The 27,505-nt window shown below is 37.6% G+C and overlaps 1 protein-coding gene across 5 annotated transcripts in view; it reads right to left on the bottom strand.

The window, feature by feature from the left end:
* The window catches only part of AKT3 (AKT serine/threonine kinase 3), a 279,622-nt gene that overhangs the window by 202,429 nt on the left and 49,688 nt on the right, over positions 1–27,505 (bottom strand). Inside the window, exon 3 of one of the 5 annotated variants that reach the window (XM_061382512.1) lies at positions 17,620–17,681. The exons of the other annotated variants lie outside the window; for them this stretch is intronic. The gene's annotated coding sequence lies outside the window, so the exon portion shown is untranslated. The remainder of the gene's footprint in view (positions 1–17,619; positions 17,682–27,505) is intronic. 5 annotated transcript variants of the gene reach the window in all.

Genomic DNA, 27,505 nt, shown 5'->3' with positions numbered 1-27,505 from the left:
ATGAGGAAGCTAGATGCAGATATATGGGGGAACAGTTTTCTTGACATAGAGAACAATGAGCCTTTGAGATGGGAACACACTTAAATTAAGGTGCTCCTTGGAATGCTAAGGCCTCTGAAGCAACTGACAGATACAAAATCAACTTATAATCTTCCATCTTACTGTAAATTCATGTTTGAGGCACTGTTCTGACTGAAATGTTACATTTTTAAACATAATATGGGCTACCCTGTTAGCTCAGTTGGTAAAGAATCTGCCTGCAATGCAGGAGACCCTGGTTCGATTCCTGAGTCCAGAAGATACTCTGGAGAAGACATAGACTATCCACTCTAGTATTCTTGGGCTTCCCTTGTGGCTCAGCTGGTAAAGAATCTGCCTGCAATGTGGGAGACCTGGATTCGATCCCTGGGTTGGGAAGATCCCCTGGAGAATGGAAAGGCTACCCACTCCAGTATTCTGGCCTGGAGAATGCCATGGACTGTATAGTCCATGGGGTCGCAGAGTTGGACATGACTCAGTTGACTTTCACTGCACTTCACTTCAAACACAATATATTTTTAAATGAGGCAAAGAATGTTAAGAGATGAGGGAAAAATGAAGTAAATGTAAACCAATAACCATAAGTCTCTATATAAAGATGCTACATTTTACATTTTAAGAGAATCATTTGCTATTTTATAATCACACCTATGAGCAAGGTAGCTAGACTTCTAAGATATTAAAGAACATACCTCTGTGGATTAAATATTATTTCTTTAGACAATAAACAGTGTGGTTAGAATGCATCTCCTACATTAATGAAGGCACCTAACGTTTATATCATGATACTTCTAAACAATTTACCCTAATACTCCCAAACTGCACTGTAGGTACATAATGTGGTTTTACACTTAAGGTGGCCCCTCTTGTTAGTTGAGAAAACACCTGATTAATAGAGGCAATGGCTTCTAACCTAGGAATATGCATCCTCAGATATGAAGGCCCACGGTTAGACTTGATTTTTCTCTATTGTCTAACATATCACATGCTTTATGTATTTATCTTTCTTATCGTTTATTTCCCTCACTTGTATATGAGCTCCACAAACATACAGGTACTCAATAAATATTTGACTGAATAAAAAAAATGAATAGTTGGAGAACAGTGGACTGAGGCAAGACTCAGCACCCACTTTGGTAAGCACTTCCCTTTTACTTACTCTAAGTACTTCAGTTTAGTTTAGTTCATTTCAGTCACTCAGTCGTGTCTGACTCTTTGCGACCCCATGAATCGCAGCACGCCAAGCCTCCCTGTCCATCACCAACTCCCAGAGTTCACCCAAACTCATGTCCATCAAGTCGGTGATGCCATCCAGCCATCTCATCCTCTGGCGTCCCCTTCTCCTCCTGCCCCCAATCCCTCCCAGCATCAGAGTTTTCCAATGAGTCAACTCTTCGCATGAGGTGGCCAAAGTACTGGAGTTTCAGCTTTAGCATCATTCCTTCCAATGAACACCCAGGGCTGATCTCCTTCAGAATGGACCGGTTGGATCTCCTTGCAGTCCAAGGGACTCTCAAGAGTCTTCTCCAACACCACAGTTCAAAGCATCAATTCTTTGGCGCTCAGCTTTCTTCACAGTCCAACTCTCACATCCATATATGACCACTGGAAAAACCATAGCCTTGACTAGACAGACCTTTGTTTGCAAAGTAACGTCTCTGCTTTTGAATATGCTATCTAGGTTGGTCATAACTTTCCTTCCAAGGAGTAAGCGTCTTTTAATTTCATGGCTGCAGTCACCATCTGCAGTGATTTTGGAGCCCCCCAAAATAAAGTCTGACACTGTTTCCACTGTTTCCCCATCTATCTGCCATGAAGTGATGGGACCAGATGCCATGATCTTAGTTTTCTGAATGTTGAGCTTTAAGCCAACTTTTTCACTCTCCTCTTTCATTTGCAACAGGCTTTTTAGTTCCTCTTCACTTTCTGCCATAAGGGTGGTGTCATCTGCGTATCTGAGGTTATTGAATCCCAAACATCAAAACTCAGAATTGACAGAAAATCTTCCCCGGCTACTGAAAATTCAGTCAAGCAAGGAACAAAAGTTTGGAAAGATTTCCTAAAACCTGGGGATCATCTGTCAGTCAGCTGCACTATCAATTTGTACCTATGAAGGAGCACTCCCAGTTAGCTACATAGGCCTAAATAACACAGATCACCCCAGTGACTGCAGTCAGAGGTCTAATGATCTTGTTCCACTTTATCCTTAACGTTTAAACACATAAAATGGCTTACTGCATGCAAGGCACACCTCACCATGCCTGATACATAGGAAGGATTTAACGAGAGAGATACCATCTAACCTAGAGACAGTTTTTTCAAGGCAAATAATATGAATGTATTTTAAGGAATAGAGTAATATATATTCATTTAAGAAACATGGTAACTATTTTATTATTGAAGACAAAGCGCACAAAATTTTAGTTCCTTTATCTCAGAATCTTTCCTGCTGGGTAAATTGGTCCAATTCAATGTCTCATAAGAAATTATGATGCTAAGATAATTTCTAATAAGTCAAAATAATAGATGTTTGTCAGATACCTGGTAACTGTAAATGAATAAAGTATCTACAGTTTCTCCCAACTTTCAAAAGAGTAAGTGTAGTAGCTTCATAGTAATTCTGAGTTTCTAAAATGTTCTGGCACATATTTAGTGAATAAAGTATGTGAAATGGATAGATTTTAAATACGTTTATTAAAATTAGTCTTTCATTCTAGAGGCAAAAAAATCATTTATTCTCAGGCTAGACTGATGATCATCTGTTCTTAAAATTTTTCATGTCAACAGAAAATACTAAAAACCATAAACAATGAATTTACTATGCATACTTTTAATTGCAGACTATGAAACTCCTTTGTAATGATGTGATCAAGCTAACACACTATTTCGCAGAAGCAAGGTATATCAGGAAGGAAAGACAATGTCAAAATTATCTTTTTTATCTGACTTACGTATAATCAAAGATTCACCTCTACAGATGGCTATGAAAGCATCCCAAAAAATATTTCCATGTGACAGAGCATATTATGCTCCACAAAAGGGACTATTTTCCACACTATTAATAAGGCTCTTAATGTATTTTCCTCCAAAAATTTCTTTTTGATCCTAAGTCCCCTCAACAGTTACTTAGTAATTTCAGAAAATAATAAGACAGGAATGGCTAAAACACTGACCTTGGCACATCTGGCAACAAAAATTATGCATGGCAAGGTAAAGACTGTTAACACTGTACTTAAAATGTAAATCTCATCTTCCAAAATCATTCACTCACTGTTCCAGAAATATTTCTAGAATGAACCATAGCTTTCAGGGTTGGGGCCAAGTTTTACAGTGAAATTCAATGTTGGCTTACAGATATCTGTCATTTACTTTCTTTATGACATAGAGACAGATTTATCTGAATAAAAAATATTTTAACAACTTATGAAAGCAAAACAATTATTCAACTATGAAACAAAATCAAATATAAAATTTTCCTACTGAATGAAAAACTATCATCTTTCCATTTGTCATTTAATACTGCCTATTGTTTACTAGAATTATACAGATTATAATTTTTAAAATTATCCAACTTAATGTTTATTTTATTATTGTTGATAATTAACAAAACAAACAGTTAATTTCTATATCATCATTTTACTGCTAGTTCTCAAAAGTGAAGAGTCTATTCACTAGGATTTTGTTTCTGGAGATTGTAATCACCATTAACAATCCTGCCAATTAAATTATTTAAAGTTCACAGACCCAGAATAAACCTCTAAAATCATTTTCAAACTGGTAAGCTATACACAGAAAATCCTGCTATCTTTAAGACTCAGTATTCACAGATAACTAATAATCCAAATTTTACAAAAATTTAATTAAATTAATGAGAAAGTGATTTATTGTAAGTCACTTGAAAGTTCACCTTTATTATTAACTTAAGGCTTAAGTTCAGAGCCCAACTGGAGCAAAATTCTCCAGAAGTCCCCTCATGAATATCTGTCTTTGTCACCATGGGCTAAAAAGCAAGTCAACTGACAAGGAAATCTTTGCAACAGATTCAGAATAAGGAAGAATTCAGAGAACAGATGTCCATACCAAAATTCTTTGTAGAATATTCAAATTTAAATAAAAACAACTGTGGTAATATAAAAAATGTTTAGTAAATCAAGTTGGGAGGTTTCTAGAAATGCTAGATCCTCTAACTCTATGCAAATTTTTAAGTAAGATTATTAAAAGAAGAATTAAAGGGAAACAGTTTCCTATATACATGAAATGACAAACTGCCAACTGCGTATCATACAATTTTCAACATACTTCAAAGACTTTATTTTTTCAGCTTTACTGAGCTATTAAGTTGTATGATATTAAACTGATTTGGCATGCACAAATATATATATATATATATAGCAATATTCTGAATAATTTCTAGATGAGAATCCAAAGGAACATTATATTGACCTCCTTCATAATTCTAGAATCTACACATCACCATAGCTCAGTTGGTAGAGAATCCGCCTGCAATGAGGACACCCCAGATTGATTCCTGGGTAAGGAAGATCCGCTAGAGAAGGGATAGGCTACCCACTCCAGTATTCTTGGGCTTCCCTTGTGGCTCAGCTGGTAAAGAACCTTTGGCAATGCAGGAGACCTGGGTTTGATCCCTGGGTTGGAAAGATCCCCTGGAGAAGGGAAAGGATACTCACTCCAGTGTTCTGGCCTGGAGAATTGACAGTCCATGGGTGTCACAAGAGTCAGACAAGACTGAGTGACTTGCAATTCACTTTCCTTTAAGGTTTAAAATCATTTTCCCTCTCAGTTTGTTTCATTTTAGATGCAAATACCACTTTTCCTTTAGTATCAGATGACATAAAAAAGCAGAGCCCTGGAGCAATGTCTCAGAGCTAACTGAGGTGCTGTCTCCCAGGCTGCAGCCTCATTTTGCCCTGAATAAAACTTTTGCAACTCTCACATTGTACATCTTTTCTTATTGACAACTGCCAAGGAATTCCCATGGGAAGTAGATTCTAATGCATACCGTTTGTCTCCAAAGTACCATAGTGTTTTAGGAACCCAGTAATCAGTTAATTGTCTCTTTAAATTATGTGTGACTGCTATACTTAAGATGGATAACCACAAGGACTTATTGTACAGCACATGGAACTTTGTTCAATGTTATATCACCACCTGATGGGAGGGGAGTTTGGGGGAATATGTCTGAGTACCTTCTCTGTTCACCTGAAACTATCACAATATTATTAATCGACTATATCCCAGTAAAAAATAAAAAGTTTAAAAACAGTGCACAGCCTTCACATTTATATTTCATTCCATCAACCTAACAGATCAGCAGAATACTGAGACCAAGAGAAATTAATGTGAACACCCTCCAGTGGCTGGCTCTGCAGCACAACAGAAGCATTTCCATCCTGAATTTGTTTTACTCTGCAGATTTTTGAATGATAGAAAATTTTAGATTTAGACATTACATTATAATCATACAAATTTTGGTAAAAATCCAACTTTTAAAAGAGGGAAAACAAAAATCTCTAAGTCATTACTTGTCTCTATTTGCAAAATTCTTAACTCAAAATTTCCTCTACCAAGGTGTAAGACACTATTTTAGTAACAGAATGGTTAGTTCTTTTTTTAATCTGCTATCATAATCAAGCAGTATTCAGAAAGTAAGACTGGAAGGAAGGAAATTAGTCAAAGTGCAAACACTGAATCCTTATGAGAGAAAAACACAGCTAAAGTAAAAAAATACATATCTATATGTGCTGTGCTGTGCTTAGTCACTCAGTCACGTCCAACTCTTTGCAACCCCGTGGACTATAGTCCATTAGGCTCCTCTGTCCATGGAGACTCCCCAGGCAAGAACATTGGAGTGGGTTGCCATGCCAGCCTCCAGATATGTGCTGTTTATATTAATATATCAAAAGTAACCATAAAATATTTGGGGGAAATCTTCATTCAAGGGTAATCTGAGTTAAACAATGTGTACTGAGAGTACAATCCCTTAAACTCTGGATTAGTTTAATTATGTTAAATACAGTACATACATATGCTGAGGGGGAAAAAAATGGCTGTACTTTTAAGAAAAATTTTTACTAAATTTATGTCAATTTAGAAAAAAGTATTCATGGTAATATTTTAAATACAAATCATTAAATCCTGAGTACTGACTTCTGGAAAGCAAAATTACTTTAAAAATGCATTAACAAAGAATGATAATAAAAGAAAAACAACCAAAAAAGTCTATATTTAACTGGCTGCTCAATCATTAGAAAGGTGCCCCATAACTACCATATGTTACTCAAATATGTTATCACACCTACAATTTCATCATATGTCTCCCAAGAAATTAATTAGCTCTAACTTTTTCAACTTTGACAAAAACGTCTGCATCAGTCAGATTACTAGCTGTTGCAAACATTTCAGAATTCAAAGCTTTCTTCAGCTTATATTTAACCTTTTAATTACTATTAATTATTTAGCAACATGCAGAACAACATTCACTAGACAGATGTCTAATTTTAGAATTATGAATAATGTAAAGTCATTTATATACATATTTACTTTTGGTACACATTTGCTTAGTAACTTCAAAAAATAAAATTAATCTAAGGTCTAAAACTATTTACTGATACATCACTTCACATCTATGTTTAGGTTAAAGAAGAAAATACCTAAAACTTTCATTTTTTTCAAAAATTTAAAAAGTCTTAAAAAGTTGAGGGCATATAACTTATGATAAATGAATTTAGTGATTAGCAAGGTTATATATAAATTACAAAAAAAAGAAATCTAGTAGAACATGTTAATTTTAAAAAGATTTTATAATCCATCAGCAGTAAAAAAAAAAAAAGTGGCTAAGGGAATTTTTATAATTTTTCTTTATCAACTGTTTTCAATCTAGTAAATAAAATAGAGAAAAAAAATAGATTGAGAAAAAAAATCTATTCCTGTTTGATTTTTAGATCACTATCAGTTCAGGATATCCTCAACCATATAAACCAGTTTCCATCCCCACTATTTTCTTTAAACTACTCTGTTAAGGCTATCAATGGACTTCATAAGTATCCATTCCACAAATATTTATACAGCAATGAACGCCTGACCTGCCTCTTGAGAAACCTATATGCAGGTCAGGAAGCAACAGTTAGAACTGGATATAGAACAGACTGGTTCCAAATACGAAAAGGAGTACGTCAAGGCTGTATATTGTCACCCTGCTTATTTAACTTATATGCAGAGTACATCATGAGAAACCCTGGGCTGGAGGAAGCACAAGCTGGAAGCAAGACAGCCGGAGAAATATCAATAACCTCAGATATGCAGATGATATCACCCTTATGGCAGAAAGTGAAGAGGAACTCAAAAGCCTCTTGATGAAAGTGAAAGTGGAGACTGAAAAAGTTGGCTTAAAGCTCAACATTCAGAAAACTAAGATCATGGCATCTGGTCCCAGCACTTCATGGCAGATAGATGGGGAAACAGTGGAAACAGTGTCAGACTTTATTTTGGGGGGCTCCAAAATCTCTGCAGATGGTGATTGCTGCCATGAAATTAAAAGACACTTACTCCTTGGAAGGAAAGTTATAACCAACCTAGATAGCATATTCAAAAGCAGAGACGTTACTTTGCCAACAAAAGTCCATCTAGTCAAGGCTATGGTTTTTCCAGTGGTCATGTATGGATGTGAGAGTTGGACTGTGAAGAAAGCTGAGTGCTGAAGAATTGATGCTGTTGAACTGTGGTGTTGGAGAAGACTCTTGAGAGTCCCTTGGACTGCAAGGAGATCCAACCGGTCCATTCTGAAGGAGATCAGCCCTGGGTGTTCATTGGAAGGAATGATGCTAAAGCTGAAACTCCAGTACTTTGGCCACCTCATGCGAAGAATTGAGTCATTGGAAAAGACTCTGATGCTGGGAGGGATTGGGGGCAGGAGGAGAAGGGGATGACAGAGGATGAGATGGCTGGATGGCATCACCGACTCGATGGACGTGAGTTTGGGTGAACTCCGGGAGTTGCTGATAGACAGGGAGGCCTGGCATGCTGCGATTCATGGGGTCACAAAGAGTCGGACATGACTGAGCTACTGAACTGAACTGAACACCACAGACAAAAATTCTGTTCTCACCTTCTAACAAGAATGAAAGAGAAAACAAATATAAGTAAATTAGTTGTATAAATAAGTAAAAAAAATAGTGTATTAATAGTGCTAAGGGCAAGTATTTCCTAATTCCCTTGTTAACCAAACAAAAATCAAACCAACCACAAATAAGGAAAGCTTGCACTGGGTTCAGTAAAGCCACATACAACAGTGCTGAATTCTCCTTTCAGTTATCTCAGCTAACAAAATAATGGACAACCTAAAAATCATCTCTATCTAGTAAGGTAAGTCACTTCAGTCGTGTCCGACTCTGTGCGACCCCATAAACGGCAGCCCACCAGGCTCCCCCGTCCCTGGGATTCTCCAGGCAAGAACACTGGAGTGGGTTGCCATTTCCTTCTCCAATGCATGAAAGTAAAAAGTGAAAGTGAAGTCGCTCAGTCGTTTCTGACTCTTAGCGACCCCATGGACCACAGCCTATCAGGCTCCTCTGTCCATGGGATTTTCCAGGCAAGAGTACTGGAGTGGGGTGCCATTGCCTTCTCCAATCTAGTAAGGAATTACATTTAAATCCCAAAGTTACTACTTCTAGGTTGAAATAAACACTCAAGTCAGTCAGAATGAGAGCAGCCATAGAAACAGCCAACAATTTCCTGCTGGTAGCAATCAGTCTTTTCTTTGTGATTACTGAAATTTTTTGCTACTGACAGGGAAAATGGCTCCTATGAATTACACAATTTTTGAAATTTTTAAATTTTTTAAAAAACCTTAGATATATCAGAAGTCCTCTAGGAAGCTTTCCTTGACCTCCTCAAGGGGATTTAAGCATTTCTTTATTTCAAAATCCCATAAAAGTAAGGAACAAAGTTCTTATATTATCTTTGTATTCCCAGAACCTATCTCAGATCTGGCAGAAGAGTTTGACTAGACATTTCACCAGTGAAAGTACTGTTTTAGAAAAATCAGTCTGGGAATGCCCTGGCAGCCTAGTGGTTAGGATCCGGTGCTCTCACTGCTGGGTTCAATCTCTAGTCAAGGAGCTAAGATCCTACAAGCAACACAGTTGTCGTTCAGTCCCAAGACTTGTCCAACTGTTTCTGACCCCATGGACTGCAGCATGCCAGGCTTCCCAATCCTTCACAGCACAGAGGGGCAAAAAAAAAAAAAAAAAAAATCAGTCCGATAACAATAAAACAAAGATTCAAGTCTAAGGTTTATAATCATTGTGAAATTATTTGTATAATGGATAAGTACACTGCTCTCAACCAAGGAGGAAGCACACTCATCTGTATTTAGTACGTATTTATTAAGGTCCTACCATGTGCAATGTTATGTCAAAATGTATACATAAAATGTATAAAACTGTCATGGTCCCTACGATCACATTCAAAGGGGGGAAAGTAATAAAAAAGAAAATAAACAATAATTTTAGATTTCAATTACTTCTATGACAGAAATTTACAGGGCACATTGATAGAGACTGTACCACTTTTACTGGATTCTCAAGGAGTACTTTACACAGGATGTACTAAGACAAGACCTTTGGTAGATATTGCTAGAATATAGTAGGTAAACAGATTAGAATTCATTTAACAATTTAATGAATATTTCTATGTCTCATGTACTATAATCCTAGCATGAATAAAATCCAATCTCAGCCCCAAAGAGCCTGAACTCTAATAAGGGAGAGACATACACTGCTCTGACTATGGAGAACACACAGGTTTATGGAATCACAGACAGGAGCACTCAGATGACCTACAAGTAGTTCAGCACAGAATAGGTACTAATAATGAAAATACAAATAACATACATTTTGAAGAGCCAACAGAACAACATAACAGCAGGTACACAGGAGACTGAAAGAGGAAGCAGATATATATCCACGGGAACATTTTAAATAATTAACTAGAATATTAAACATAGGTGTTTTCGTTCACTAGTACCAAATATTTGGGATTCACTAATACATACATAATGTAAGTAATAATGTCATGTTAACCCGACAGCCACGGGCTTCCCTGATGGCTCAGCGGGTATAGAATTCGCCTGCAACGCAGGAGACACAGAAGATGGGGGTTCAATCCCTGGGTCAGGAAGATCCCCTGGAGAAGGAAATGGCAACCTGCTCCAGTATTCCTGCCTGGAAAACCCCACTGACAGAGGAGCCTGGCGGGCTACAGCCCAAAGGGTCACAAAGAGTCAGACACAACTAAGCACGTAGGCACGGCACAGCATGACAGCAGAACTAAGAGTCTGCAGAGAGAATAAAAGAGGGTTAAGAACAGAGTAGGAATGAGAAACAGTCGCATGCGGTGGAAATCAAAAGACAATGTGCCAGTAAAAGAACACTCCAATACAGGAATGAACCAAGAAAGTCAAATGCCAAGGAAGCCTAAAGATGTGCATTCCGCAAGGGCTGGTAGCTCATCATGTTAAATGATAGACACTCCTATAAGGCCAAGTAGTAAAGCCCACTGAATATGGAAAAAGGACATGATCAGCTGTGGAGAAAAGTTTTGTCATTCCTAAGGCGTGTCTGACTCTTTGAGACCCCATGGACTGCAGCCTACCAGGATCCTCTGTCCATGGGATTCTCCAGGCAAGAATACTGGAGTAGGTTGCCATTTCCTTCTCCAGGGGATCTTCCCAACCCAGGGATCGAACCCAGGTCTCCCACATTGCAGGCAGACGCTTTAACCTCTGAGCCACCAGGGAAGCCTTCTAAGGCCTAGTTAATCATAAATAATCACCACGAGGAACATAAAGACTATGAACCACATTCTTATACCATCAATTTTATGATTTTGGAACCATACCAAGTATTTATTAGAAGAAATAAACACTGTATATAAGTGAATAAAACACTGTATAAAAGAGTAAAAATTAACTATTCATTTTCAGCAACAGGTAACTTCTAAATAATTTATTTTCATATGAAAACATTCCAAGTTAAAAATGTCTCAATAATACATATTAAAAAGAAAAGAGTTCTTTTCATTAAGAGATACATGAACATGCATAAAGAATGATGTGACTTCTGAGATCTGCTCCCAAATAATTTAGAAAGTAAAGGAACAGGTGAGTGTATAATAAAATAAAATTGGCTATGAGTTGGAAATTTTTAAAGCTGATGTTGATTGCATGGGCGTGACTATTATTACTTTTGTACATGCTTAAAATTTCTTAAGAAAATATTTTACTACCTAAGAGCAAACAGAGACAAACATTTGTAATATCCCAACCCCAGAGCAAATAATTCTTACAAGGTTCTGAAATTAACCTCAAAATGTCAAAAGGAATGAAAATACAATTTTTATATGAAGGAAGGTTGGAAACTTGGCTTATAAAATATATAAAAGGGAAAGGGGAGACAAAACCCAGCTTAAACAACTTATAGAATCTAGCTCTGATTTCATGAAAATTTAAATTTTAAAATGCTGTAAGACTGAAATTTTTAAATATTTAGAATTAAATCATGAAAAATAAATGCTCCGTTTCCTCCAGAAGGTTAAGATATATTTTTTTCATAATACACATTACAGGATAATCAAATTACTTAAGGTAAAAGTTCTGTGACAATCTTACATAATGACAGGAGTAGGAGACTATACCTGTTGAAACTAAACTTGCTTTAAGTTATTAATTCTGATATATTCTTTCCTGTTTCCTAATTTCCACTGTACCAGTTTTTCCACCTAAGTAGTGTCAATTCATTTCAATGTTACTTATTCCAGGAGTCTGACCCCAACTCCACACAGCAGGACAGAATGTCATACTGTAGCCTCCCAAAGAACCCTTTGTTATCTCTATCATATTAAGCAGTTCATTTTAGCACCATGAAGGAAAGGATCAGGTCTTAAAAAAAAAAAAAAATGTATTGAGATACAATTCATACACCATAAAAATTACCATTTTAAAGAATACAGTTTTTGTTTTTAGTATATTCACAAGATTGTGTAACCATCAGCACTAACTTCAGAACTTTTCACCTTCCAAAAAGGAAAGCCTGAACCCATTAGCAGCCTTGAGCTCTCCATTCCCTCTTCCTCCTCGCCCTGACAACCTGCTTTCTGTCTTTTGTGGATTTCCCCATTCTGGACATTTCATATAAATGGAATCACATAATACATGGCCTTTTGTATCTGACTTTTTTCACTTAGCAGAAGGTTTTCAAGGTATATTCATGGTAATAGCATATATATTACATTACTTTTCCAGCTAAATAATATTCCATTTTATGGATTATTCCATATTTTATTCACTCATGTAACAGTTACTGGACTTTGGGTTATTTCCACTTTTGGGGCATCTATGAATAAAGCTACTATGAACATTCATAGACAAGTTTTGTATAAACATATGACTTCAATTTTCTTGGGTATATACCTAGATATGAAACTGCTGGGTCACACAGTAACTTGGTTTAAGTTTTCAAGTAACTGCCAAACTGTTTTCCGAAACAGCTGCACCACTTTACAAACCCACAAGCAGTATATGAGGGTTAAAATGTCTTCACATTCTCACCAACACATTTTATTGTCGATCTTTTTGATGAGTGCCATCCTAACTACCGCACAATTGCACTCATCTCACACGCTAGTAAAGTCATGCTCAAAATTCTCCAAGCCAGGCTTCAGCAATATGTGAACCATGAACTTCCAGATGTTCAAGCTGGTTTTAGAAAAGGCAGAGGAACCAGAGATCAAATTGCCAACATCCGCCGGATCATGGAAAAAGCAAGAGAGTTCCAGAAAAACATCTATTTCTGCTTTATTGACTATGCCAAAGCCTTTGACTGTGTGGATCACAATAAACTGTGGAAAATTCTGAAAAACATGGGAATACCAGACCACCTGATCTGCCTCTTGAGAAACCTGTATGCAGGTCAGGAAGCAACAGTTAGAACTGGACATGGAACAGACTGGTTCCAAACAGGAAAAGGAGTATGTCAAGGCTGTATATTGTCACCCTGCTTATTTAACTTATATGCAGAGTACATCATGAGAAACGCTGGGCAGGAGGAAGCACAAGATGGAATCAAGATTGCCGAAGAAATATCAATAACCTCAGATATGCAGATGACACCACCCTTATGGAGAAAGTGAAGAGGAACTAAAAGCCTCTTGATGAGAGTGAAAAAATTGGCTTAAAGCTCAACATTCAAAAAAACAAAGATCATGGCATCTGGTCCCATCACTTCATGGGAAATAGATGGGGAAACAGTGGAAACAGTGTCAGACTTTATTTTTCTGGGCTCCAAAATCACTGCAGATGGTGACTGTAGCCATGAAATTAAAAGACACTTACTCCTTGGAAGGAAAGTTATGACCAATCTGGATAGCATTTCAAAAGCAGAGACATTACTTTGCTAACAAAGGTCCATTTAGTCAAGGCTATGGTTTTTCCAGTGGTCATGTATGGATGTGAGCGTTGGACTGTGAAGAAAGCTGAGCGCCGAAGAATTGATGCTTTTGAACTGTGGTGTTGGAGAAGACTCTTGAGAGTCCCTTGGACTGCAAGCAGATCCAACCAGTCCATTCTAAAGGAGATCAGTCCTGGGTGTTCTTTGGAAGGAATGATGCTATAGCTGAAACTCCAATACTTTGGCCATCTCATGCAAAGAGTTGACTCATTGGAAAAGACTCTGATGCTGGGAGGGATTGGGGGCAAGAGGAGAAGGGGATGACAGAGGATGAGATGGCTGGGTGGTATCACTGACTTGATGGACATGAGTCTGGGTGAACTCCGGGAGTTGGTGATGGACAGGGAGACCTGGCGTGCTGTGATTCATGGGGTTCCAAGGAGTTGGACATGACGGAGCGACTGGACTGAACTGAACTGAATGGGTGTGAAGTGGTATCTCCCACGATTTTGCATTTCTCTGCTGGCTACTGATGTTGAGCATTTTGTCATGTATTACCGGCCATTTGTGTATATTCTTTGGGGAAAAAAAAAAAGTCAATTTAGATCTTTTGGCCACTTTTAATTTGGGCTATAGATGATTTATAAAAATTCTTGATATACTCTGGGTACTTTATCAGGTATATGATTTTCAAATATTTTCCCTCATCCTGTAGATCATCTTTTCACTTTCTTAAGACTGTCATTTGACACGTTTTTAATTTTGATGAGTTCTAATTTTTCGGTTTTTCATTGGTTGCTCATGCATTTGATACCAAATCTAAAAAACTATTGCCCAGCTCAAGATCACAAAGATGTACTCATTTCCTTCTAAGAGATGTATGGTTTAGTCACTAAGTTGTGTCTAACTCTTTTGACTTCCTGGACTGTAGCCTGCCAGGCTCCTCTGTCCATGGAATTCTCCAGGGAGAAATACTGGAATGGGCTGCCATTTCCTTCTTCAGGGGATTTTCCCAACCCAGGAATTGAACCCAGGTCTCATGCATGGCAGGCAGATTCTTTACCAACAGAGCTATAAGGGAAGCCCAAGAGATGTATAGTTGTAGCTTTCATGTTTATGTCTTTAATCAATTTTGAGTTATTTTTTGTATACAGTATGAAGTGGGGATCTAAATTGATTCTTCTGCATGTGGAAGTCCAGTTCTCCCAGCATCATTTGCTGAAGACTATCCTCCCACAGAGAATGGTCTTGCTACCTTTGTCAAAAATTTACCAGAGTTGTATAAGTTTACTTCTCAACTCTCGATTCCCTCTCATTGACCATACATCTATCCTCCATGTGTCTCTGACTGCACCTAACACAGAACCTGAAATATGGAAGCATGCAATAAAGATTTAGTCGGTGAATAAATAGCCTTTTGTCAACAATAAAATAATTAAAGTGTGAGCTGAGCAATACTTTAAGGAGCATTATCCTATCCCAGTATTTAAAAAGCAAGAAACTGAGACCTAAGAGAGGTTACCTGATGAGATCAAAGGAGAAAAAAAATTACTTAAGAGGCAGGGGCAGAATCAGAATTCAGTTTTCCTAACTTTAGGTGTAGGGCTCTTTCCATAATACCATGGAAAGTGGCTTCTCAACTAAACTGAACTGCCTAAATATATGCCAGTGTGTTAGCCTATAAAAACCAGCATACGTTAGAGACAGAGATAGGCATGTATCCTAATCCTTAATCATAAGGGAATGCTTCATAAGCATAATTCATCAAAAAGCCTTACAATCAAAATGGGGCAGGAAGTAATTAATATACCAAGGAACGCAGTGTTTTCCTCTAGGCGACTGTCCTCTCTTTCACTCTCAGCTCAAGAACATAGCTAGTCACACTTTTAGTCTTTATTTTAGGCAGAAGAAAACCGTTTGTGTGACAGTAAAAATTATAAAGCAATCACGTGCCTAGTTCCAATACCCTGATCTCTTTACCATTTCCCACCATCACTGTGATGCTTCACTCACTACTAAGTGCTGTAGAGAATGCAGAAATAGAGTGATCATCATGAATTTAACTTTCCTTTACTATCCAGAAATTAGTCTGCCTCCTTCCAAAAACCAGAGAAATTTTAGAGCTGTAGAACAGAAAAATAAAGGGAAACAAAGAACCAATTACAGGAGAAGCCTTCTGAAAGACACATGCGGGGATGTGTGATTTGAGGTAAAGGGAAAACACCAAGTGTCCACGCCTAACACTACGTGTACATGCACAAGGAAGGAAAACGCTGTCTGTGCAAATGCTGTGTGTGCAGGATGTACAAGTACACCATGAACTGACTTGTAGTCAAGAATACATTCAGCCTTCGGTCTAAACTGCAGCCCCTTCTTAGGTCACCCAAGCACAGTTAACCTGACCTTTCATGGTATGCCCACTCCTTGTCCTACACGTCTCCATCACTATAATGACTACAGAGTATCTTAATAGTTACCTCACACGTTTGTCTCCCTTTTAAACTTTCATTGCATTGAGGGTTGAAACCATGTGTTTTTCGTGTTGTGTTCAGTATAGAATCTGGCACTTTATAATGCTTTGTTGAATGAACATTTTCAAAATGTTTTGTAATCCTGAATATACCTGTTCAAAAGCATCAATAACAAGAAATTTATTCATTCTTGCTGTGATAATTCCCAAACATTACAGTTTACACATATACGTCACACATATATACGTTCTCATATATCACACCTATACAAACTTCAGGGCTAGTCAATCTGCTAGAAAACAAACAAACCTAACTGGGTATGTTTACCGCTCAACGTTGTAGTTGCTAGCCGTCTCTACTAATAAGGCAATTTTATACTCCTAGCAAGAAACACACAAAAAGTTCAAGACTCACCCACTACAAGCAGCATGGTCTAGTGTGGTGACATACAGAGGAGATGGGGAGCCATCTCTGTAGAAGCATGTAAAGGAATTCTTGAGGGCAAGATATCTTATATTCACCAAAAGAACTACAGATTAAGCAAGAAGATAAAATGATCGTCAAATACTGGTGTACTGGTAAATGTAAAAGGTTTGGAGTCTGAGAGTTTTAAGATGTGCCTCCACTGGGACCTCTTTAGGAAGGTGACTTCACGTCTCCGTTCCTCTTGCAGTACCTCTACTATAAAATGTGAGTAAGAATGCCTATCTCACAAGCTCCCTGTGAGGATCAAATGAATACATAAAAGACCTAGCACAGATACTCAGACTCTAGCATGTTTGAGATCTGTAACAGTGTCCATTCCTACCTGGCAACAGGTTGTGACTCAAGAAGCAGAGTCAAAAAACTCTATTTACTAAAAAAAAAAAAAACTCTATTTACTAAAAATCTTTCTCCCAATAGATGTCAATGTTTCTAGTTTCATCATAAGGAAATTCTGTTTGGATTTTCAAAAGCCCTCATTTAAACATAAAATAATCTGCTATTCAATCTTTCAAAGATAACCTGTCAAAAAATAAAAGGAAAGAAAACAAAAACAAAAGAAACAAAGACAAGCTGTCAAGGCCCTGTGCAGGATAACCCCTTCAACCAAACGAGGAGGCTGAAGGAATAAGGAAATAGCAGTGAAAGGGTCCCGGAAACAAACTTTTTCTCCTTTGTAACTGTACTGTCAGCCTCATCTAACTACACACCACTACATACACTCACAGAAAATTCATAAATTCATCAGTAAACCAGTATGCCAACTCAAGGTTATATTATTAAGAGGTGAAATTTCTGTTTTTAAAACAAAAAAGGTAAGCCCCAAACCACAATTTAATGATGTATTTTTAAACACTACTACCACAAAAGATGATGTACTCGCAGATAAATATTTCTATGTTCCCTCAAACTGTTGATTATATGTTGAGTCACAGAGTGAATTTTGATAAAATCATACAATATAGCATGATAGCTATGCTATATAAAGTATTAATAAACTTTGTATTGAAAAAATAAACCTTAAAACCATTCCATTCTTTACAGACCTGACCAAGACAATGTAATGTCCCAACTTAGACTTCAAATTTATTCCTCTTATTAAGGTGTAACCACTGCCACTTTTTTTTTTTTCCCAATTTCAGCCCAAATTCTCAGTCACTCACCCGCCCGCCATCTTATGAATCCTGTGCTTCCTCTCCGCCTGTGGGCTCCACCAAAGGGGACTCTATAAAGTAAATGTGGAGACAATTACTGCCAAAAGTGAAAGATTGAGAGATTCTTCATAGTTCTAGAAAGGCTAATAAGCCCTTGATTCATTAACTTAGAGAGCAGAAAGTAAACCCCACAAGCTAGAGGATAGGAATACATTATAGCCCAATTCTAAACTGTCAAAATATGTCAAAGATTCAAAATGTCTGAAACAGAACTTTTGAAAATCCAGCAAAACAAATTTAGTGTTATTTAGTTATTTAGTGGATAAAGATAAAAATGATACTTCTGCTTCCTGGGCTCACACAAAAATTCATCCTTATCAATGAAATCAGAGAAAAGAAACATAAAAGATTTGAGTAAAAACAATTAAGAACTGTATTTAAAGGTCATACACATATAAAGAATATTAAAGGTTCTCTTTTCTTCTACTCTTGGCATTTTATGCTACATCTATAAACCTGACATTTGCCTCCATCTTCTCCTTGCCTCCTGACAGAGTGAATAAAGCACCTCTCATCAGCAAGCCTGCAATCCTACCCTTCTTCCTACATTTCTCTTCGTGATTAATACTATCACATATTCTCTATCAATGAAGAGCAAAATCGCCAATTCATTTCTAGTTTTCCACCATTACATAATATGTAAAATTAGGCCAAGTCAAAATGATACTGTTAACAATAGAATAAACAAACACATCACTTTTTATGCTAGAAACACAGTGCTAAATGCTTTCCATTAATTATTTAATTTTCAAAACCACTGTTTAAGAGTACTAGGGACTACATGCAGGTCAGGAAGCAACAGTTAGAACTGGACATGGAACAACAGACTGGTTCCAAATAGGAAAAGGAGTACGCCAAGGGTGTACATTGTCACCCTGCTTATTTAACTTATATGCAGAGTACATCATGAGAAATGCTGGGCTGGAAGAAACACAAGCTGGAATCAAGATGCCAGGAGAAATATCAATAACCTCAGATATGCAGATGACACCATCCTTATGGCAGAAAGTGAAGAAGAACTAAAGAGCCTCTTGATGAAAGTGAAAGAGGACAGTGAAAAAGTTGGCTTAAAGCTCAACATTCAGAAAACAAAGATCATGGCATCTGGTCCCATCACTTCATGGGAAATAGATGGGAAAACAGTAGAAACACTGTCAGACTTTATTTTGGGGGGCTCCAAAATCACTGCAGACGGTGACTGTAGCCATGAAATTAAAAGACACTTACTCCTTGGAAGTTATGACCAACCTAGATAGCATTTCAAAAGCAGAGACATTACTTTGCCAACAAAGGTCCTTCTAGTCAAGGCTATGGTTTTTCCAGTGGTCGTGTATGGATGTGAGCGTTGGACTGTGAAGAAAGCTGAGCACCAAAGAATTGATGCTTCTGAACTGTGGTGTTGGAGAAGACTCTTGAGAGTCTTCTTGGACTGCAGTCCCTTGGACTGCAAGGAGATCCAACCAGTCCATTCTAAAGGAGATCAGCCCTGGGATTTCTTTGGAAGGAGTGATGCTAAAGCTGAAACTCCAGTACTTTGGCCACCTCATGTGAAGAGCTGACTCATTGGAAAAGACTCTGATGCTGGGAGGGATTGGGGGCAGGAGGAGAAGGGGACGACAGAGGATGAGATGGCTGGATGGCATCACTGACTTGATGGACATGAGTTTGAGTGAATTCCGGGAGCTGGTGATGGACAGGGAGGCCTGGCATGCTGCAGTCCATGTGGTCACAGAGAGTCGGACATGACTGAGTGATTGAACTGAACTGAAATGAGGGACTATTTGTACCCCCCCTACCAAATTCATGTTGAAAACCTAACCCCAGATGTGATGGGGTCTTTGGGAATAAATTGGGTTTAGACAGGGTCACAAAGCTGGAGACCTCATGATGGAATTATTTCCCTTATAAGAGACATCAGAGAGTTTGTCCTGTCTCTTTCCACCGTGTGAGACACAAGGAGAAAGTAGGTATTGCCTGCAAGCCAGGAAGAGTTCTCACCATAAACCAAAAATGCTGCCACTATGCTCTTATACTTCATAGCCTCCAGAACTGTAAGAAATAGATTTCTGTCCAGTCTGCCCAGTCTATGATATTTTTTCATGGCAGCCCAAGACAATTTCCCATTTTACTTTGTGACCCCATGGACTATACAGTCCACAGAATTATCCAGGCCAGAATACTGGAGTGGGTAGCCGTTCCCTTCTCCAGGGGATCTTCCCAACCCAGGGATTGACCCAGGTCTTCCACATTGCAGGCAGATTCTTTGCCAGCGGAGCCACAAGTGAAGTCCAAGAATACTGGAGTGCATAGCCTATCCCTTCTCTAGCAGATCTTCCCAACCTAGGCATTGAACTGGGGTCTCCTGCATTGCAGGTGGATTCTTTACCAAGTGAGCTATCAGGGAAGCCTGAGTTGAGAAAACTATGGCTTAAATAGGCTAAATACACAGGCTACAGTGGTAGAACCAGGATTTAAATTGGGCTTTTAACTAACACTGTTCCTCTGATATCTCCATAATACTGAGTTCATAATATGTATCATCAAATATGTTACGTGCAAGAAATCAAAATAAAGTTGCCCTAAAAAACTCAGACATCTAATCATATATTATAACATATGGACTGCCAAAAGTATGAATTCCTCCAGGTTTGGTACCCAAGAAATGTTTACTGAAACAAACAACAATAATACAATATGATAAGTGTTAGATGAATAAAGTCAAATAAAGTAACACAAAGGTTTCCAGAAGGAAACAATTTCAGGGGTAAGTAAGACAACTACTAGGAGACAGAGTATGAAAAAGTCATAAATAAGTGAAATGCAGTCAGAACAGGGAACGATTAATACATGTGGATTACTAGTAGACATTACATATAAACTGTCTCTCCAAAGATGAATAGAATCTCACTTTTGAAATAAAAGACCATTCTAAGTTGAATGGACTAGATGGACAGAACAATCGAATTTGAAAATACAGCTAGGACTGTTCCTTTTCAATTCCATATTCAACATTGTAGTTTACAGTATAAAATATCCTAACAGATGCCCCTGTCTCTCATTGCTTCCTTTTTCAAACCACTCTACAGAAAGTATAAAAGTAATCATCCTAAAACACATATCAGATTGGCTCTTTGTTCAGAAACATTCGATAGTCCTACTCTGCCTACAAGATACTATTTAAATTTCTCAGACTAGAATGTTAGGCCTCTCACAATCTGTCCCTGTTTTTTTGTTTTGTTTTTTTTTTTTACTTTCCTTCCCAATTCACTTTGAGTCATGATTCCTCTACATTGAAGCTATACTTGATTATCTGCTGCTCCTGAACAGGCCCTATTAAAAGGTCTCCATCTGGACTGTGGTGCATCTTAAGACCCATGTAAAAGAACTTCTCTGCAAGTATAATCTTGCCTATTGTCTCATTTATTACCCTCTGTCATATGTCAGTTACATTCCTGCATGAAGGTCTCCACTGAAGACTACAAGCCATTTGAGAGATGGCCTCTACCCTACACGCAGAGTTATTAGGAGAAAAAAAAATCAAAGCAAGTCTTTGCATCTCTATGTGTGGGTACTATATAAGGAGCTAATCGTTAAAAGGAAATATGGTTAGGGTAATACTAGACAAACACAAAGAGTATTACACAATTACCTAACTCAGCCTGCAGAGGTGCACAACAGCTTTCCAGAGAAGAAAACAAACTGATTCTCCAACGATAAATATGAGAAGACATAGGTGAAACATACAGTTATGAAACAGTGCTACTTGTGAGAACTACAGGACATTCAGTGTTGCCAGGGTGTAAAATATGGAGCCAGAAGTGGCAAAGTATAAAGCTACAGAGAAAAAAGGCTTCACAGTGTGTTGAAATACATTTTATGCTCTGGGCCAGTGGTTCAGAACTAGTGAAAACTCCGAATTTGTAAAACCAGGTGTAAGTTTTACTAGAAGACAAGTTGAATTCAAAAGGTAGTATTTTCACATGTCAAAAATCAAACAGATTAAAAAGATACACAGTGAAGAGTCTCTTCATACCTCTGGGACCTGCCTGGGTCATATCCTTCTTCTTGGGGAAAACTGTTAGTTTCTTATTTTTCCTTTCAGAGTTCCTTTATACCAATGCTATGCTATGCTATGCTAAGTCACTTCAGTCATGTCCGACTCTGTGCGACCCCACAGACGGCAGCCCACCAGGCTCCCCCATCCCTGAGATTCTCTAGGCAAGAACACTGGAGTGGGTTGCCATTTCCTTCTCCAATGCATGAAAGTGAAAAGTGAAAGTGAAGTCAGTCATGTCCGACTCCTAGCGACCCCATGGACTGCAGCCTACCAGGCTCCTCCGTCCACGGGATTTTCCAGGCAAGAGTACTGGAGTGGGGTGCCATATACCAATAGAGCAAATAAAACTACACAATTTACTTCCCTCCTTTACACAGAAAGGCCTCTATATAAGTTCTGCACCTTACTCTTTTTCTTTTTAACTGCAATGATTTTTCCATGATTTTCCATGTAAATACATTCTTCCTATTCCTTTTCAACTGCATAATATTCCACTGTACTACTGCATCATTATTAACCTATCCACTATTTATGGACATTTGAGCTTTTGTTCCACTCTATTACAATATATTGTTTTTGCTGACATATACGAAAAAAATCAAACCTTACAAATATATGAGCAGAAAAGGGAAGAAAAATAATAACAAGGTTTTCTTTCAGATTATTGTGGATAATCTCCAAATCTTTTGCTATTACATACAACATTTGTATGAACAACCCTGTACATACATCATCACAAAATGTGAAAATATACCTGAAGGATACACTCCCTGAAATGGGAATGTAAATTTGTAATTCCGATACATATTATCACATTGTCCCTAAGGAGAAGGAACTAGTATAGATTTCCTACCAACAGAGATGACCAGTGACACTGACTGGTTTCTCAGAGGAAGGGAATGATCCTGGGGAAATCTACCCTTTAAAATTATAATCAAGGAAGAAGAATCCAGAAGAAGCATGAGATAAATAATCAAACAGGTCAAAAGAAAAAACAAGAATTATGAGGTTCTGGAGGACAAGTAAAAACAGATGATTCTTCTCTAGGGTGAAATATACACCAGGGAGAGCTAATAATTAAATAAAGAACTAAACTACAAAACTTAATTAAAGCAGTATGATAAGTCACGGAAAAACAGAACAAATCAAGATAGTATAAAAACAAACAGTAATGAAGAATAAAGATAATTAAGAATAAAAGAAAGATAACACTATTTCCCATGAAAAGGAATCAGAACTCCTTGGGAAAATGGTTGATTCCAGACCTGGGAAACTATATGATAAGCCTGGAATATTTTATTGTGTCAGAAAGTCTTCACAAATTGATGGAAACATGTCAAAATAATATAGACCTAGCTTTTCAGGGGCTTACATGGGCCAAATCCAGGATAGTTTGAGAATTCAGAATTAATAATGATAGAAAAAGACTATAATCCATTGAGTAAAACAGCACCCATAAGAGAAAAATTTTCTGTAATAAAATCAATTAAAATGAAAAAGGAACAGTAAATTAGAAAATTACCATGTATCACAAATAGCTGACCCAAACAAGAGCCATAATTGAATGCTGAAACGGGTGGGCCAAAGTTTGAGGAATACCTAGATATTTATATTGTCACAAAGTGTCACACCACAAGATTCTTTTTAATTACAGAGGGAAAAATAATAACCTTACAATGGAGAACAGTTTTGGTAGACACCATTGTAAGCAGTGATCAAAGTTAACATCACCAGGACCGGGACAAATCAGTACCATGTGCTTCCACTGCATGACTAGACATCATGAAGTCACATGACTCTTACATAATGATCCAAGAATTTTTTGGAGACGGAGGGCTATGAATATTATTACTGGCAATATTTGGATGATAATAGCATTGTGTCAATCTCAGTTTCTTGATTTTTATAACTGCACTTTAATTATGTAAGATCGTGTTCTAGTTTTAGAAAATAAAAGGGTCATCATGTCTCAAATGGTTCAGAAAATAAACATGTATTTGAACCTAAGTATCTTTAAAATATTTTAAGTATTTCTAATAAATATATCGATGTGGAATGAGTGACAAAGCACTGGGACAGAGAAGAAATGAGACGGAGGAGGACAGAAAAAAGAAAAACAACGCAAATGTGGAAAAATGTTAACATTTGAGGAAAGAGTGTATGGATTTCTCTGTACATCCACCTCTGTCAAACGCCTGTTCATATTCTTTGTCCATTTTTCTATTTATATTTTTCTTAATGTTGTATGGACACACACTACAATAACAGTGTTAATCCTTATTTTTCCCAATATGTGATGTCTTTTGTTACAGATTTAATTTTTTAGTTAATTTATTCATTTTAATTGGAGGCTAATTACCTTTCATTATTGTGGTGCTTTTTGCCATACATCAACATGAATACTTAAGAAATTCTTAATGCTACAATAATGGCCATGTTTGGAGGATGGGGTTATGGACACTTTATTTTTTTAAAGCTTTTCAGCTTACCTGTATTTTACAAATATTCACTAAGCAACTATTATTTTTATAATGAAAAAAAGGGTTATATGTTTATATTCATTAAAATAAGTAAAATCCCAAAAGATATGTTCATAGAATCTGATTCTAAAAGTCAAAAGGATTTACTCAACAGTTTCTCTCTTAACAGTCTTTGGAGATAAGAACTAAGCCAATCATGAAGAAGAGTAAAGAGTTTGAGACTTGCCTTAGATCAAGTGGTATTGATCTATGGTACTGTAAAGTGGTATTGGCATAGGAATTTTTAAAAACAGGCTAAAAGAGAATACAGAGCCCAGAAGCAAACCCACATAGAAAAAGAACAATATGATGGATTATTCAGCAAATGAGACAATTACTATACTTTTAGAAGAATAATAAGATTAGGTCCCCTTCTAAACACACACACATACATCATAACATACTTAAGGTAGATTAAAAAAAAAAGCCTAAATGTGAAATAACTATTAGGTATTTTATTTTAAAGCGTAAAACACTCTTGAGCTTCCCTGCTAGCTCAGATGGTAAAGAATCCGCCTGCAATGAGAAAGACCTGGGTTGGGAAGATCCCCTGGAGGAGGGCATGGAAACCCACCCCAGTATTCATCCCTGGAGAATCCCCATGCAGAAACAAGCCTGGTGGGTTACAGTCCATGGGGTTGTGAAGAGTTGGACACAACTAAGCGACTAAGCACACACACAAGACACTCTGCTAGCGAGGCTCCAAGATAGCCTTTGGTGATCGTCTTACCTTGGTATTTCAATCTCAGTACAGTCTCCTCCCACAAAGGACAAGCTAAGTGATAGTGACTACAAAGGATAGATCATAAAAGACTTAAGTTTCCACTGTTATCTCCTGGCTCACTGATGCAGGGAAAGTCAGCCTCCAAATTATAACTCACAAGTGGCCCTGGTAAAGGATCACATCAAGAGGAACTGAGGCCTCCCACCAAAAGCCTACACCAACTCACTGGCCATCTGAGTAGGCTATCTTTAAAAGCAAGCCCTCCAGCTGTAATTAAGCCTTCAAATGACTGAAACCCTGACCGACACCTTGACTACAATCTCATAAGAGACCAAGATCAGAATCACCCAGACACACTGCTTCCAGAAGTGAAAAGGAATAATAAATATTTATTCTTTTAGGCAAATAGGTTTTGCTGGTAATTTGTTATAGTATGTGTATGTATATGTGTGCTCAGTGATTCAATGACACCCAACTCTTTGCAGCCTGATGGACTGTAACCTGCCAGGCTCCTCTGCCCATGGAATTTTCCAGGTAAGAATACTGGAGTGGGGTGTCATTTCCTATTCCAGGGGATAGTCCCAACCCAGGAATCGAACCTGCATCTTTTGTGTCTCCTGCATTGGCAGGCAGATTCTTTACCAGTAGCACCACCTAGGAAACCCCAATTTGTTACAGAGCAACAGTTAATTAATAAAAAGACTATTATTATAACCTCGGTGTAGGAAAGTTCCTAAATATGATACTAGGAGCAAATTATAAAGTAAAAAGATTGTCAAATGTATCTGGTACAAAAAAATTCTACTACACAACAACTAGAAGGACAAGCCAGAAACTAAAAGGAACACAGGTGATGGAGCAAAGAGTAGAAAAGGCAATTTAAAAAAATAGGAATTAACACATAAAAAACTAGGACTGCCACTGATAACCAGAGAAAATCAAATTTAAAATACTAAATACCATTTCTCATACATCAGAATGACAAAAATTATGTTTGACAAGATGACTAGTCTTGGTGGAAACTGCTGGTGGAAATAAAATGCTAACAACCACTTTAGAAAATATAGAAAATCTAGTAAAGGTGAAGGCTGAGCATACCCTGGGCTGTGCTGCCCTTAGTCACTCAGTCGTGTGTGACTCTATCCAACCTCATGGACTATAGCCCACCAGGGACAGAGAATCCCTCTGTCCATAGGGATTCTCCAGTAAAGAATATTGGAGTGAATTGCCATGCCCTCCTCCAGAGGATCTTCCCAAACCAAGGATCAAACCCAGGTCTCCCACATTGCAGGTGGATTCTTTGCCATCTGAGTCACCAGGGAAGCCCATTAATACTGGAGTGAGTAGCCTATTCCTTCTCCAGGGGATCTACCCTAAGATCTAGCAATTTTCTACTTGCAATAAAAATTTCACATATACACAGGGCATGTACAAAAACATTTGTTACAGCATTGCTTGTAATAGGGAAAAAACTGGCAACCACTTAAAGCTCTTCAACAGAACAGTTTTTTAAAGTGTGGTTTATTCATGCAAAACCACACAGCAGTGAAAATGAAAAAAATCACAACTCCATGTATCAATATAAATACACCTTAAAAATATAACACTAAAAAAATAAACCAGTATGTAAAGGTTATCAACTGATTTTTCACCAGAAACTGCAGGCCAGAAAAAAGTGGCACAATATATTTAGAATGATTCAAGGAGAATACCTACAACCAAGTGCTCTACTCAGCAAGGCTCTCATTCAGATTCAATGAAGAAATCAAAACCTTTAAAGCCAAGTAAGCTGTAGGAATTTAGCACCACCAAACCAGCTTTACAGCAAATGTTAAAGGAACATCTCTAGGTGAAAAAGAAAAGGCCACAACTAGAAATGAGAAAATTATGACATGAAATACGTCACTACTAAAGGGAAACATGAGGCTTCCCTGGTGGCTCAGACAGTAAAGCATCTGCCTACAGTGCGGGAGACCTGGGTTCAATCCCTGGGTTGGGAAGATCCTCTGGAGAAGGAAATGGCAACCCTCTCCAGTACTCTTGCCGGGAAAATCCCATGGATGGAGGAGCCTGGTAGGCTGCAGTCAATGGGGTCGCTAAGAGTTGGACACGACTGAGTGACTTCACTTCCACTTTTAAAGGGAAACATGCAGTAAAGGTAGGAAATCAAGGATACACACAAAGCTAGTAGGGAAGTTAAAAGAGAAAAGGTATTAAAATCATCTCTGTCCACAATAAGGGATACACAGAACAATTAGATGTAAATATAATGTCAAAAACAAGAACTGTTAGGGGAGGAAAGTACAAATGCAGGGTTGTTAAAATACATTTGGAAGTGAGAGATGAGTAACTTAAGATAACCATGTATATATACAGACTGCTATACAAAAACCTCATGCTAACTGCAAACCAAAAATCTATCACAGATATATATACAAAAAAGAAAAGGGAATCCAAATATAACACTACAGATAGTCATCAAATCACAAGAGAAGAGAACAAAAAAGAAAGGGGAGGCGCCTATAAAAACAAATT

This window comes from Bos javanicus, chromosome 16 (assembly GCF_032452875.1).
Source record: "Bos javanicus breed banteng chromosome 16, ARS-OSU_banteng_1.0, whole genome shotgun sequence".
NCBI classification, from domain to species: Eukaryota; Metazoa; Chordata; class Mammalia; order Artiodactyla; family Bovidae; genus Bos; species Bos javanicus.
Note: the sequence above shows the minus strand (reverse complement) of the source record. Positions and strands in the feature narration are given on the sequence as shown.